The sequence below is a fragment of the Triticum aestivum genome, chromosome 2D (assembly GCF_018294505.1).
Source record: "Triticum aestivum cultivar Chinese Spring chromosome 2D, IWGSC CS RefSeq v2.1, whole genome shotgun sequence".
Taxonomy (NCBI): Eukaryota; Viridiplantae; Streptophyta; class Magnoliopsida; order Poales; family Poaceae; genus Triticum; species Triticum aestivum.
Window position 1 is genome coordinate 395,293,790 of NC_057799.1, and position 13,083 is coordinate 395,306,872.

Below are 13,083 nucleotides of genomic sequence, written 5' to 3' on the forward strand. Positions count from 1 at the left end.
AGTTAGTACCCACGATTAAGCGACTTTGTAGTCGGGCCAAGGCGACTATGTTTAGGGGCTTAGGCAGCTCTTTTCTAATGATTTCGGGTTCAGAGCGACTTTGGCCATTTTAGTGTAGCAACTTTGTGTGTGTAGGGTTGTTTGAACGGCTTTAGCATGTGAGCCACGGTAGAGTAGACTCGCGGCAGGGGCACGGTGGGACTGCCGTGGTAGTGGTGTGAGTTAGTTCCCTCCGCTTAGCCGACTTTGTTGTCGCGCGAGGCGACTGTGTGTAGGGGCTTTGGCTGCCTTTTTTGTTGATTGAGGCTTTGGGCGACTTAGTGTATTGAGATGCTCTCGGATTCATCATTTGGTGCGGTGACTATACGTGGGTTGGTAGGCGACTCAGTGCCTACAAACAAAAATGTCTGAAATTCTAGAGCTGAAAAGATGCCTGCATATCCAAAAGATGCCTACAATAATGTCTGAAACTACAATTAAGATGCCTACGTATCACCCAGAACTGCCTACAAACAAAATATCTGAAAACTTACAGTTGAAAAGATGCCTACAATAATGTCTGGAACTACAATAATTTCTTGAAGATAAACTGAGGCTGCTCCCTATGAAAAGGCCAGCTCTACACTTACACATGCTCATTATTCTCTCAGAGAGAAGCGGCTATGCTCAAGTACTGCACTTTGCTAAATCTGCACATCTACTGAATTCAAAAATAGATAGAAAATACAGAGCAGCCATACTATTGCATGATTTCATCTAAGAAACCTTCGCTAGATCTCTACGACAACATATATCTCAAGCAAAAAGGTAGGAACAGATCCCAGCAGAGATAATACAGCAAACTTTTGACTGAACTTAACTTTTTAACAGCACTAAGAATATCAGGAGGGAATTTGCAGAATAATACAGACTTGTGCTACCACATATTCTAGAGAGATCAATTTGTAACTCCTGCTTACAGTAACAAATCAAAAAGCTAGAAAAACACATTGTATTGCCTGAAAAAACACACACCATATTGCCTGGAAAAACATATTCTAATGCCTAGAAGATGGCAGGTGCTCTGTGTGTTTCTCTTCGGTTGGTATAAAATGTACGCAAGTACGGAGAACATAATTAGGCAAAAATCAAAGTAGAAAACTGGGCCGTGCAGCAGTAGAGATATGCACATAGTTATATATGATGGAAAAAAGGGAGAAAAAAGGTAAAAAGAAAAATCGGAGCTTCAATTGATAGATCTTTGTTTTGTGTATTTTTACTTACTTTATTCACATCGGCTGAGCTTCTTTGTCGCCCAGTTGAAGTTTGTCTACATCACTTCCGACAAAGTTGCCATTCTGAAAGTATGCCTATTCACACATAAGAGAAAAAAGAAGTGGCATAGCTTATATGTTAGTGGGACAAAACATGATGTTGATGTAGGCAACATATCTTATCACAGGTAGTGTGTGGTGGCTTTATGTTGCAAATCAACTTCACATCCAAAAACTGCTAGGAAGGAAAAACCCAAGCAATGCAGTACACTAAGTAATTTTTGCCTACTGTTCCTCTACAAGTGAAGTGTTTTTCCCTACTTTATGTCATGCAGTATACTAAGTAATTTTTGCCTACTGTTCCTCTACCATCTGTAGCTTGTATTGCCACAAAAAACACATTGTATTGCCTAGAAAGAAACATATTACTATTTGCCTAGCAAACAACGCATATTATTTCCTATTGTATTGCCTAAAAGCATATCCTAGTTGCCTGGGGAGTGGGAAACATGACCTTATTTTTCTAGGAGATGGGTGCTCTTTGTGTTTTTCTCCCAGGGATATAGGCAAGCATGGAGGGCGTAATTCATGCCCCTACTTACACAGTCTGATTTCATATATACTATTTTGCCTAAATATGCACTATTGCTGGGACGTGGATTTTTGGGACATGCAGCCACGCGCTGCCGTAATCCAGTCCATCCACCCGCGCGTCGCGATGCCTACTTATTATAGGCCATTCACAAATACTTCACAGGTTAATTACCAGCTTCACGAATACATCACGTTATACGCATGCCGTGTGGCCCAGGGCGTCATTTACATTCGTATGAATACACGAGCCACGTGCGCGTCCCCGGTGATGGAAAAGGCCGTTGCGTTGATGACACATTAACGGCGTGCTGGGTGCTTTGATGTTTTGCATGGCAGCTAGGTGTATTGATTCACATCGCATGTCAGCTGGCCGAGCATTATTGCAGGTGGGATCAATGCCCTCCCTGCCTCTGCCTCTGGTCGTTACGTAGTTTAGTAATTAATTTTGCATTGTCTCACACGATTAGCTGGACTTAATGCTTCATGCTCACAAACGATGGATGTATTATTGATAGGGCAGCCTGCCGCGTATGTATGACGCAGCTGGGACTGGCAGATACATGCAGTACATGGAGAAGAAGGGAAGAAAAATACATAAGGGGATTAGAGCGAATCCATCGCCCGTTGGGTACATAGAGGAACTACAACAAATCCATCTCGCGGGGTACATATGGGAACAAGATCAAATCCATCGCACGAGGGGCCGCTTCAGAATTTGTGCACGCAGATCATGGCCATTAGCAGCATGTTTGCAACGCCCAAGATGAAAAGGTTCTTCAGGAGGTGTGGAGATAAGCTGGGACTTGGATGAATACATTGTGGTGGCCTGCGGCACGCTGTGAGAAATGAACAAGGAGAACTGATGAAGAAGGGTTGGGCAGCATCAGCATTTCCAAGCAAGCCGGATGTTTGCTATGTTAGGCGACTCCATCTAGCACTCAAGTATTGTATATACTTGTTCTTCCGCTTCCAAAGTCTGCATCCTCATTTGCGTTAGTCGGACGGAGTGCAAACGATGTATGAAACAGTAGATGATGAACTTACTACACCATGGCAATCACAGCTGTAGAAATGCCTCCCCGGGTTTACTACTGCGCCTGAAATGAACCAGACCACATGCCCGGCTTTGCACTAAGGGCAATGGATGAGAGAGAGCGAGGCGACCTGGTTGGAGATGACATGAGATGAATGTGGTGGAGAGCTTCCCCGGGACATGGATGAACACATGGTTCTGACCTGCAACGGGAGGATGGTTGCAAGAGAGAGCGAGAACGAGCGCCGAGCAGAATGGTTGGACAGCCGAAGCAACAAGGCCGAATGGATTAAAGAGACGGAGGGGAGCGTGGTGCAGGTAGCTGTTGCAACAAATGAGTGATTCAATGCGTCTGTTTTCTTTGCATGCAGCAGACCTGACCTGTCAGACAAAATACAAAAGCTATACAGGTTGGATATGGTGCACAGAAATGAATATACATGCTCACCGTATAATATATGCACGAATCACATGGGAATGGGCGGGCGGGATACCGACCTCGCTTGGCACCATGTCCACTCGTGATTTATCGCTATTGCTGCTTGTAAACTCATCTGTTTTGCCTGCATAAAAACCCTCCCTTAAAAGCCTTAAAATTCACCCTGAAAATGGACCTTATATCTGCTATCCACTGTTGTTTTGCCTAAAAACGGTATTATTGCCTACATCCCTGAGATATGGGAATTATTGCCCACCACGGATATGCACTTCCTCCCTCCTAGCCATGACTATGGGCTGATGAACCTCTAATCCAAGGATTAGGACAGCAAAAATGCTACACCTACGTAATTTGTTACTTAAGCTTACGTTTCTTTCCTTCCCAACTACTTCTTTTGTTCCTAAATATTTGTCTTTTTGGTAGTTTCAAATGGACTACCACATACGAATGTACATAGACATATTTTAGAGTGTAGATTCACTTATTTTACTCCGTATGTAGTCATTTGTTGAAATCCCTAGAAAGACAAATATTTAGGAACGGAGGAAGTAATCATCTCCTCCCTGATTTTCACGGGGTGGGGCTTGACCTTATCTCTCTTCCAACCAAATTAGGCCAAATCAGCTCTTACATAATTTTCTTAAGTAGTTTTACGTAGGTGTAGCAAAGCCCTTAGGACAGAGGCAAAAACGCCCCCCACACTGAGCAGCCCATTATCGCGGTGGAAATGCACGCTGGATGTGGATTTTTGTTCGTTCATACAATTGGGCATCAATTTCTCTCTCGATTGGCCCTCTATCTATCGATTGGCTGCCGGAATTTGAATTTGGCTGACAAATTCCATTCGATTCCGGCAACCCCCAGCCCCTCTACCTCCATCCTTACCCCTATCACCGCCGTGGGTGCCGACGACACGTCGGCGACCAAATCTACGCACGTTTCGCTGTGGAGGAGAAAATAGGAGGGATGGCTGCATCAGAGACTCACCTCCTTCCCCCCGGAGACGTAGCAGTCCGCCTCGCTGACGTTCGCCATCCTCAGGCCGCTGACCAGCTTCTCCTGTCCCCATCTGTCCTCACGTGCGCGCGCCCTTTGCCTGTCGATGTGGTGCCCGTCTACCGCTGGCTCGCACCCCGTCCCCTTGGCCCGTCGTCGCCGGACTACGCCGGCCACGCTCGCGGAAGAAAGGATTTCATCTCCCCTAGTCGCTGCACGGACGGCTCGGATGCGGCCGCTCGCGAGCGCTGGATCGCGCGCGCGCGCGCGTCGCCTAGCGTTTAGATTCCGACATAGTATCTCGTTCGGTCACGAGTCCGGGTCCGGCTCTCGCTCGAAGGGGGCAAAGCTCAACCTATATAACTGCGTCGACGGCAGTAGCGTGGCTTTCCCCGTGCACCATACTACGCCCCGTCCAGTCTACCTCCACCCACCAGATCATCGGAATCCCGTTCGCGAGAAGATCGGCGACACCGCGCACCGAGCATGGCAGCTGACCAGCACTGCCGCGCACCGAGCATGGCAGCCGACCAGCAGCGCCGCGTGAAGCTGATAGTTAGCTACGGCGGGAGGATCTAGTGCGCCGAGGGTCGGCCGCCGAGGTACGTCGGCGGCGAGCACCTGCTCCTCAACGTCCTTTCGTCCGTCTCGACGAGGGGCTTCCGCGACCTGCTGGCGGCGCGCGCGGGCTTCTCAAACTTCTCCGTCAAGTACTGCTACTCCGGGGAGGGGCTGGACTCGCTCTGCGACGTGGACACGGACGAGGACCTGCGGGACATGCTGGACATCTTGCTCTACCGGGACCTGCAGGCCCGGCTGTTCAACGACCAGAAGACGCGCCGGTTCCGGGTCTACCTGTTCCGCGATGCCGCCGCCGCCCCGTCGCCGACCTCCCAGGCCCTGGGAAAACCAGCTCCCATACGGCGTAGCGCGACGTCGCCAGCTCTGTTGCCGGCGAAGCCGGCCGACGTCGACGTGCGGCCCTCCCAGGGCTTGGCCGCTCCCGCTCCCTCTCTCGTGCCGCGGATCACGACGTCGCCGAAACCGTTGTGCGAGGCATCGACGGCTGGCACGGTGCCCTCCAAGCCGCCGCTCGCCCCCGCTCTCGCACGGCGGATAGCGTCGTTGCCTTTGTTGACGGCAGACTCGACAGATGACACGGCTTCTTTGATCACCACCACGTCGACATCAGCAGCCAGAGCTACCCAACATACATCACCCCACGCGGCGGCGTTCCGGCCGGCAGAGCAGCGTAATCCGGTGTACCAAGCGGCTCCAGTATTCTTGGTGCCAGTAATGCCGCAGGTCATAATCCATCAGCCGATGATCATCCTCGTACCCGTCTACAATTCAAAGGTGGCCATGGGCTGAGAATTTTTGGAGTCACAATCGAATGTGAAAATAATCAGTCAAGTGAGAATTAGCAATCCATAGTTTGTGTAGATTAGATGTCTCACTGGTTGTAGATATGAGGTGACAAATCAAAATTCTAGATTGATCAGTTATGCACTATGGGATGTAACTTATAGGCGTGACTTCAATTTTTCTTATAGTTTACTCTAAATTGTTTAAATATTTTATTATTAATGATGTCAATTCCTCTATATTCAGTGTTAGTATCACCATGCGTGTATATCCTAACTTTAGTGTGCCTTTTTTGAACTACACGCTGATCTTTGTAGTGCAATCTCTTTAGACGAGCTTTGCTTCCAATATTTTGTGTTTTAAGATGTGGATATTTGTTTTGGCTCCAGGCCTATATGCTACTGAAATATGTGCAGTCCATCTTCCTATAGGTCAGCTTGTATTCTCCTTTGTATTACACAATGTGCTCTCCGTTTTGGAACAATAACGTGGCCCACGTCTGGTCCTTATTAGACGAGCGCAGTCCGTTTGTTAGTCGTTGGTCTAGAAGGGGACAACACACTCATATCCCACATCTTAATGTTTTGCATCGTTAAGTGAAATGAAAAATACCAAAGAGAACAACTCGTTGATGGAGGTGTCGGTATTGGAGGAATCTATAGAGGTAAGTTCTGTACTCCTATGGTACCGTGGTGTCCCTAGATGGAAAAGAGAAGAATCTAAAGGAGGAAGAGAGGAACAAGCCCGCCGTGATCCAGGTTTACGTGCATAATTTGTGCTTGGTCTACCATATATGCCATACCGACGTTGAGTGCGAGGATTTTAAGAACTTCCTCGCGAGCGGCAAAGTCAAATTTGTTACTGTAGACTTTACAAATGACAGAAGAGTCCTGGATCGGATAGGCCTCGTTGTAGGCTAGCACTTTGACCTCCAGAGGAATGGGCTGGTGTCCTCCCGCCAGCCTTCAATGCCGACCCTAGCAGCAGCCATATGGTTGATCCTTCATACGGTAAACTGACGAAACCTCCGCCAAGTTTCATCTTGCATGGCAGTGAAATGTACTAGATAGAGACCACATCCAGTACGCTGCAATGTATGCCTACCTTTGTTTCAATATCTACAAGGGTTGGATGAAGAGCGAGAGTCAAGTGTGCGGTTCAAGCAAAGAAGTATCAGCCAAGAGGAATAGGGACAAGGACGAAGTCGAGCACGTGGACGAGGAGTCCGAGTAAGGTGGCAGTGTCGTTGCTCATGGTGGTTCTAAGGCAGTGTTTATCGGATTAGTTGCTTAGTTTAATTTCAGGGTGCTTAGTTTTATTTGAGGGGTGTGCTGTGCTGAGCCTCCAACAGAACTATGTTATGCTCCGTCTCGTTACTTTAACTCTTCAATACGTACATACTAGTATTTCTTACAGTTCATCTTTCAGTTGGTAGTACTACCACTCGTTTCTTCACATTATATACGTACTATATATGATATGGCCAACATCATATTGGCTATACTATAACCACGCTCTAAGCATGGCACATAGACAAAACAATTAAAATGAGATAATTAATTAAAAAACTTAAATGAGAGAAGTTTACCCAAAGCATGAAGGAGTTTAGTTGTTAAAGAATTAAATACGTATGCTGATTTCTTTAATAGACTTTAACACCCTATCTAAGCACGTATTAGCTTTTTTAATAGTACTATATGCATAATTTGGTGACGAGCACTCTCTATATGTACCATCTTTTTTCTTTAATTTCATCTTGTTAGTTCTGCTCCATGGCACAATCCATTGATACTAGTACTACTCCCTCCGTCTCGGTTTATAGGGTGTGCACGTAGTTCTAGGTCATCCATTTGACTAACTAAATATGAGTTATATGTCACAAAAAGTATATCATTGGATTCTTAAGCGGATGTAGTTTCTAAACATATATTTTTCATCACATATAATACATATATAGCTAGTTAAATTCTCAACCTAGAACGACGTGCATGCCCTGTAAACCGAGATGGAGGAAGTACTGTACAAAAGTACATTTAAAAGGCTAGAGGGCGGGGCAATCTCGCTTGGTCGGTTTCACGAGAGGCGAGGGCCTTTGTGATTTGACGGCTCATTACTGCTGGAAGGTGGGGCCTTGTGATTTGACTGCTCGTATAAATGTTGTCGACGGCCTGAGGAGGAGCAACGAACCGTGCGGTATACTCAAGTTTTCCACTGGAGTAGGACTAGTATGATGATGGAGCGCGAAACACGGCAGCCCGGTGCGATATGGCGATCCCACAACGCCGCTCATCATTAGCATTGTTCTATTCGCGCCTCGCAGAGAACGTGACACATGCGGCGAAACACTCGAAGCAAAAGAAGCAACACAGGAGCAAAATAAGAAGGAAGATTGCCCCCCCCCCACACCTAAAATAGAAGGAAGACGCAGACACAAGTCCGGGGCGCTGCTCTCTACTTCATGAAGAGTTGACCGCAGAGTCCTAACTGCTTCTTCATCGCCTCCACGACCTTCATCTCCCTACTCGTCTCCTCCGCCATCTTCTTCATTCTGTCCATGACGCAGGATTTCTCGACGCGAGCCTTCATCATCTTTTCCACGGCCGCATTACATACCTTGACAGCAGCCGGGTGCTCGATGCGGAGCTTCGCCAACTCCTCCTTCTGTTCCATGATGATGGTGTGCAACATCTTCGCCGAGGAACTACTCTTCTCATGCAGCTTCTTCCAGCCATCTTTCTCCTCCTTCAGTAGGTCGAGCTCGTGGAGGAGCTTTGCCTTGTCCTCCTGAAGTTGCAGGATTTCGCCGGTCACCTTCTTACCCGAGGCAATGCTCTCCTTCAGCTGCATCACTAAGCTGGCGGTCAACTCCTCCCACTTATTGAGCTCAGCGGGCATGTCGTCGAGGCTCTTCTTTAGCAACTCCACCAAGCCGTCGATGAACTCCTTCTGCTTATTGAGCTGATCGGGCATGTCGTCGAGGGATAATGACTCCAGCATCGCCAGCTCGGCATGTTCGCCTCCACGGCTAGGGCGCTCCTGGGAGCCCTCACCTGCCCGTGAGTGATCTTTCGAGGTCTCTGTGAGGCGGCGAGCCCTCTCTTTTTTTCGCGGCCTTGGTCGCCGCTCCCTTGCTACGAGTAGTTCTCGACCTAAAGCTCTGCACACCGGCCATGGCAAGGACGGACGAACAAGAAACACTTATGAGGAGGAAGGTAAAGTGATTTTCGGCTAGGTAGTTCCCCTTTTTATAACCTAGTACTAGTACTAGCACTAGTACTACTAAAACCTGCATAGTGGGAACACGTTCAGGTTTGATACGTACTAGGTGTGAGCAGGTTTGCACTTAATTATAGCATGGTAGTACTACTTTGGAATGTGATGGGAACAAGCTAAAGATTATTTGATGGTTTTGGTTTCGAGGCCCGAAACGGCTCCCGGTGAGTTTCCTGGAACACAAATTTGAAGTACTACTGCTCAAATGCGGTCGCAGAAGTCAGTGATGTAACTGGCCGTACATGTCAGACCAAGCCAATGCGTGCCGAGGGTCCGACCGACCGTCTGTTGCTGTGACCGACCGTAAGTATTATGCGATGGAGACTTCTGGTTGTGGCTTCGGGTGATTGTCACGACCAAGCATTCAAAAACTAGTGATAAATCAATTATCATCTTTTTCCAAACGACCAAGTATTTTCACAAGAATACAATACATATAGATGGAGTGATTGTCACGGTTGCAAACCGCCATGGCACCGCAAGTTCACTGCAGCAGCAACCGAGTAGGTCACTGCATCGCTGGCGGGTAAGGAGGGCAGCTCACCTCGCCTATGATGCATGCCCAGTGGCGCCGCCGCAGCTGGTCCCGCGATTTGGCTTGTCCTACCGCTCATTTGAACAGTTGCACCGGCTGCTCATGACATTCCGCAGGCATGCGCGTTCTTTCCTCCGTAGTCGACTCCGTGAATATGATCTCTGCCATTAGCCCCAGCTCGAAATCAATGTGGCGCTACCAGATGCTGACATCCCTCAGCATCTCTCCCCTGAGATCGACTTGCGCCTCCGCCTTGTGCTTCTCCAGGCGCGGCTCCTTCGAACTTGTCTCCAATCGATGCGACGCTTCCTCGATCCGATTTTCCCTTACTGCCCACCACCTGAAATGCAGCCCTGGCATGTCCTCCGGCGCCACCGGTCTGTGATTCCAGAACAATGGATCCCCTCTGAAACACATGCGGGTTTCGCTCAAAGGCGGCAGTGCTGCAGGCCGCAGTGAGAGGGAAGCCCGCGGGATCCTGGGATCTAATGGATTATCCATGGCGGCATCCTCCATGGTGGGATCCGGTGGGCGAGGCAGGGAGGCGAGCGTAGGCGCTGGGAGAGCCCTACGAGGCTAAGATAAAGATAGTACTACTCCACTCCATCCATATTTAAATACAAAGGCCACCAACAGTTACCCAAGCAAAAATTGATCATGTTGCCCGCGTCCTGGTTTATTGGCCCCCTTTTTATTTTGTGCCAATTGTTGACCAAAAATTTAAGTAAGAAAATGTTAATGCATGTCACCAAAATTATATCATTGGAATCACATTTGAACTTAGTTTTCGATTACATTACTTTTTATGACATGCATAAATATTGTGTTACTTCAATTTATGGTCAAAAATAGGCACAAAATATGAAGGAGACCAATGGAAGTAGCAACCCATGATTTAACTACTCGCATGCACGCAGTGGAGTAGTAATGTCATTCTCAACTACTTCCTCCCTCACGTCCACTCAATTTGCATGCATTGTATTAATTGACCATCAATGAAGTGAACGACTTTACACGCGTCAAATTATTGCATGGGGTGGATCTACATACAAAAATGTGTCCCACCATGTACCCGCGTGTGCGTGCGAGGGAATGAGTGCATGCGTGCACATCTTCGCTTCGTGCACGTACGTCCAGTGTGCGTGAGAGAGGACGAGTACATTCTTCTAGAACCAGCAGCACGTCACTGTGATCAATCCACACAAGGAAGTTGCGATAATGCCTCCACATGTGCCACGTGGATTCATGGATGCTCCCACATCATTTTAATCATAATATATTAACTGAAAAAGGGAGTTGCACTATGTAGCATGCCATTGCAATTCTAATTTACGTGTTTTGCACATACTGGAAGTACTAGTAAGGCACACGTGCATTGCACGCATGAGATTTGACAACGAAATTATGAATAAATATCACACTATACCATGTAAGCTTTGAGTCATATATGCATGATGTAGACGTTCGTTTAATTCTTATAGTTCATTTCATTCAAAATCAATTAGGTTTTATAAAAAAGTTAATCTATTTTTTGATTCATGGAATTATGCGTTGTAAAGTATAAAGTAAAAACAAATAATGGCAATTCAACTAGAAAAAAAGTTTGGGCAATTGTGATACGGAAGATTCTAGAACAAAGGAGAAGTACTTGTGTTTGAAGTTTGTGCATTATGCTTAAGTTCAACCATGGAGTCTTCTAGATTGTACATGTGGCAGAATCTGGTGGAATGTAGATGATATCCAACGGCCAGTAGTGCTCGGATTTGCCATATCTGCACCGTCGGATTGGCTTCATTCAACGGCCATCTTTCAAATTTATTCGCACATTATATAGGGATGTAGATATAGATATAGATATAGACTAGTGGCACGTCATCTAAAGCCTTTCTACACGCTCATTTTTGTACAAATGTGCTCCACCGTGCACCCGCACGTTTGTATGTGGGAACGAGTGCATGTGTGCACCTCTTCTCTTTCGCACACATAGTCCGTGTGTGTGAGAGATACTAAGATATGGTGAGCGAATACATGTCAATGCAATTTGTGTGTAGGAGAGGCCTATATACATACATGTATGTGCATGGGGTCGGGGTGATATACGAGAAGGGAGGGGACAGGTCGACCACACGAGATATTGATAGAGACATATAGAGGGAAGAGCTCTACGAGCGTACAAGCACTGGGATATGGGGGGCTGGAAGATGGTGCGAGGGGCGAATTGGAGGGAGACTATGAAGGAGTGCACAAGTACAAGATCAATATTTAAAGAGAGGGGCGAGAACGTGCGCGGTTGCGCGCAGTGGCGGAGCCATGAAAAATAAATGAGCTAGGGGGCCAAGCATTGCTAATCTTTTACGGGGAGGGCCAGTTCATCAACTTAAACCATTTTACCAGCAATTGGTCTACCAATCACATTCATATTAGCCTTAATATATAGTGATGTTAGGGGGGGCAGGGCCCATGCTGCCCCAGTCTTTGCCACTGTGCGCGCGTCTGAGAGATGAAGCGGAAGGCATGGATGATGAGAGGAAGACGATGGATAGATAATGTGGGTGTATTAGCTATGTAGTCCTATATAGAGAGGTATAGATTGATCGATGTGTACGTGGGAAAGAGGATGAGACCTAACTAGATATAAAGATCGATCTGTTTGTGTGGAAAACTGGAAAAGACCTAGCTATATACACACACATAGAGGTACATCGATTGTTGCACATGCATGTGAGAGATAAAGAATGGCCGAAGTGATGAAGAGGGGGAGGGGGTGTGTGTGTGTGTGTGCATGCATGGGAGACCGACCTGAAGAAAAAGATTGCATGTGTGCGATGGATAATGCCGAGTGGTAGTGTGTGTGCATGCATGCATGCACGAGAGAAAGTTAGTGGTACAATTATAAAGAGAAGACGACTGTGTGGGTGTAAAAGACTAGGTGAGGTCATAATCAATGTAAAGTTGAATTCAAATATTTGAATAAGAGATCATGATGTTTGAAACCCATGCATGCATGAATATAACTCACATATGTGTGGTGTGGTTTGGAAACGAGCATGCTATACTGTATACACATTGAACAAGGTCCGACTGATTTGAATTTGAGATACCGATGGCAGGCATCGTTTGGCCACATTGCATCCATGCATGGACACACTATTCAAATTGGAGACGATGGGTGGCCTTCGCATCACATATTGATACGTCTCCAACGTATCTATAATTTACGAAGTATTCATGCTGTTATATTATCATTCTTGGATGTTTTACAATCATTTTATAGCAACTTTATATCATTTTTTGGGACTAACCTATTGACCCAGTGCCCAGTGCCAGTTGCTATTTTTTGCTTGTTTTTTACATTGCAGGAAATCAATATAAAACGAAGTCCAAACACTGTGAAACTTCTTGGAGAGTTTTTATGGACCAGAACACCCAAGATGGGCCAGAGCAGCACCTGGGGGTGCCCCAAGGGGAGCACAACCCACCAGGGCGCGCCTGGGGGCCCAGGCGCGCATGCGCCCAGGTGGGTTGTACCCACCCCGCTGGCCTCCCGCACCCCCTCTTTACCCTATAAATTCACAAATATTCCAAAGGGACAATT

At 47.0% G+C, this 13,083-nt stretch overlaps 1 pseudogene; it reads left to right on the forward strand.

Annotated features, from left to right (window-relative positions):
• The first annotated feature begins 4,720 nt into the window (after positions 1 to 4,720).
• Positions 4,721 to 6,053, forward strand: LOC123049403 (uncharacterized; annotated as a pseudogene).
• Positions 6,054 to 13,083: the final 7,030 nt, after the last annotated feature.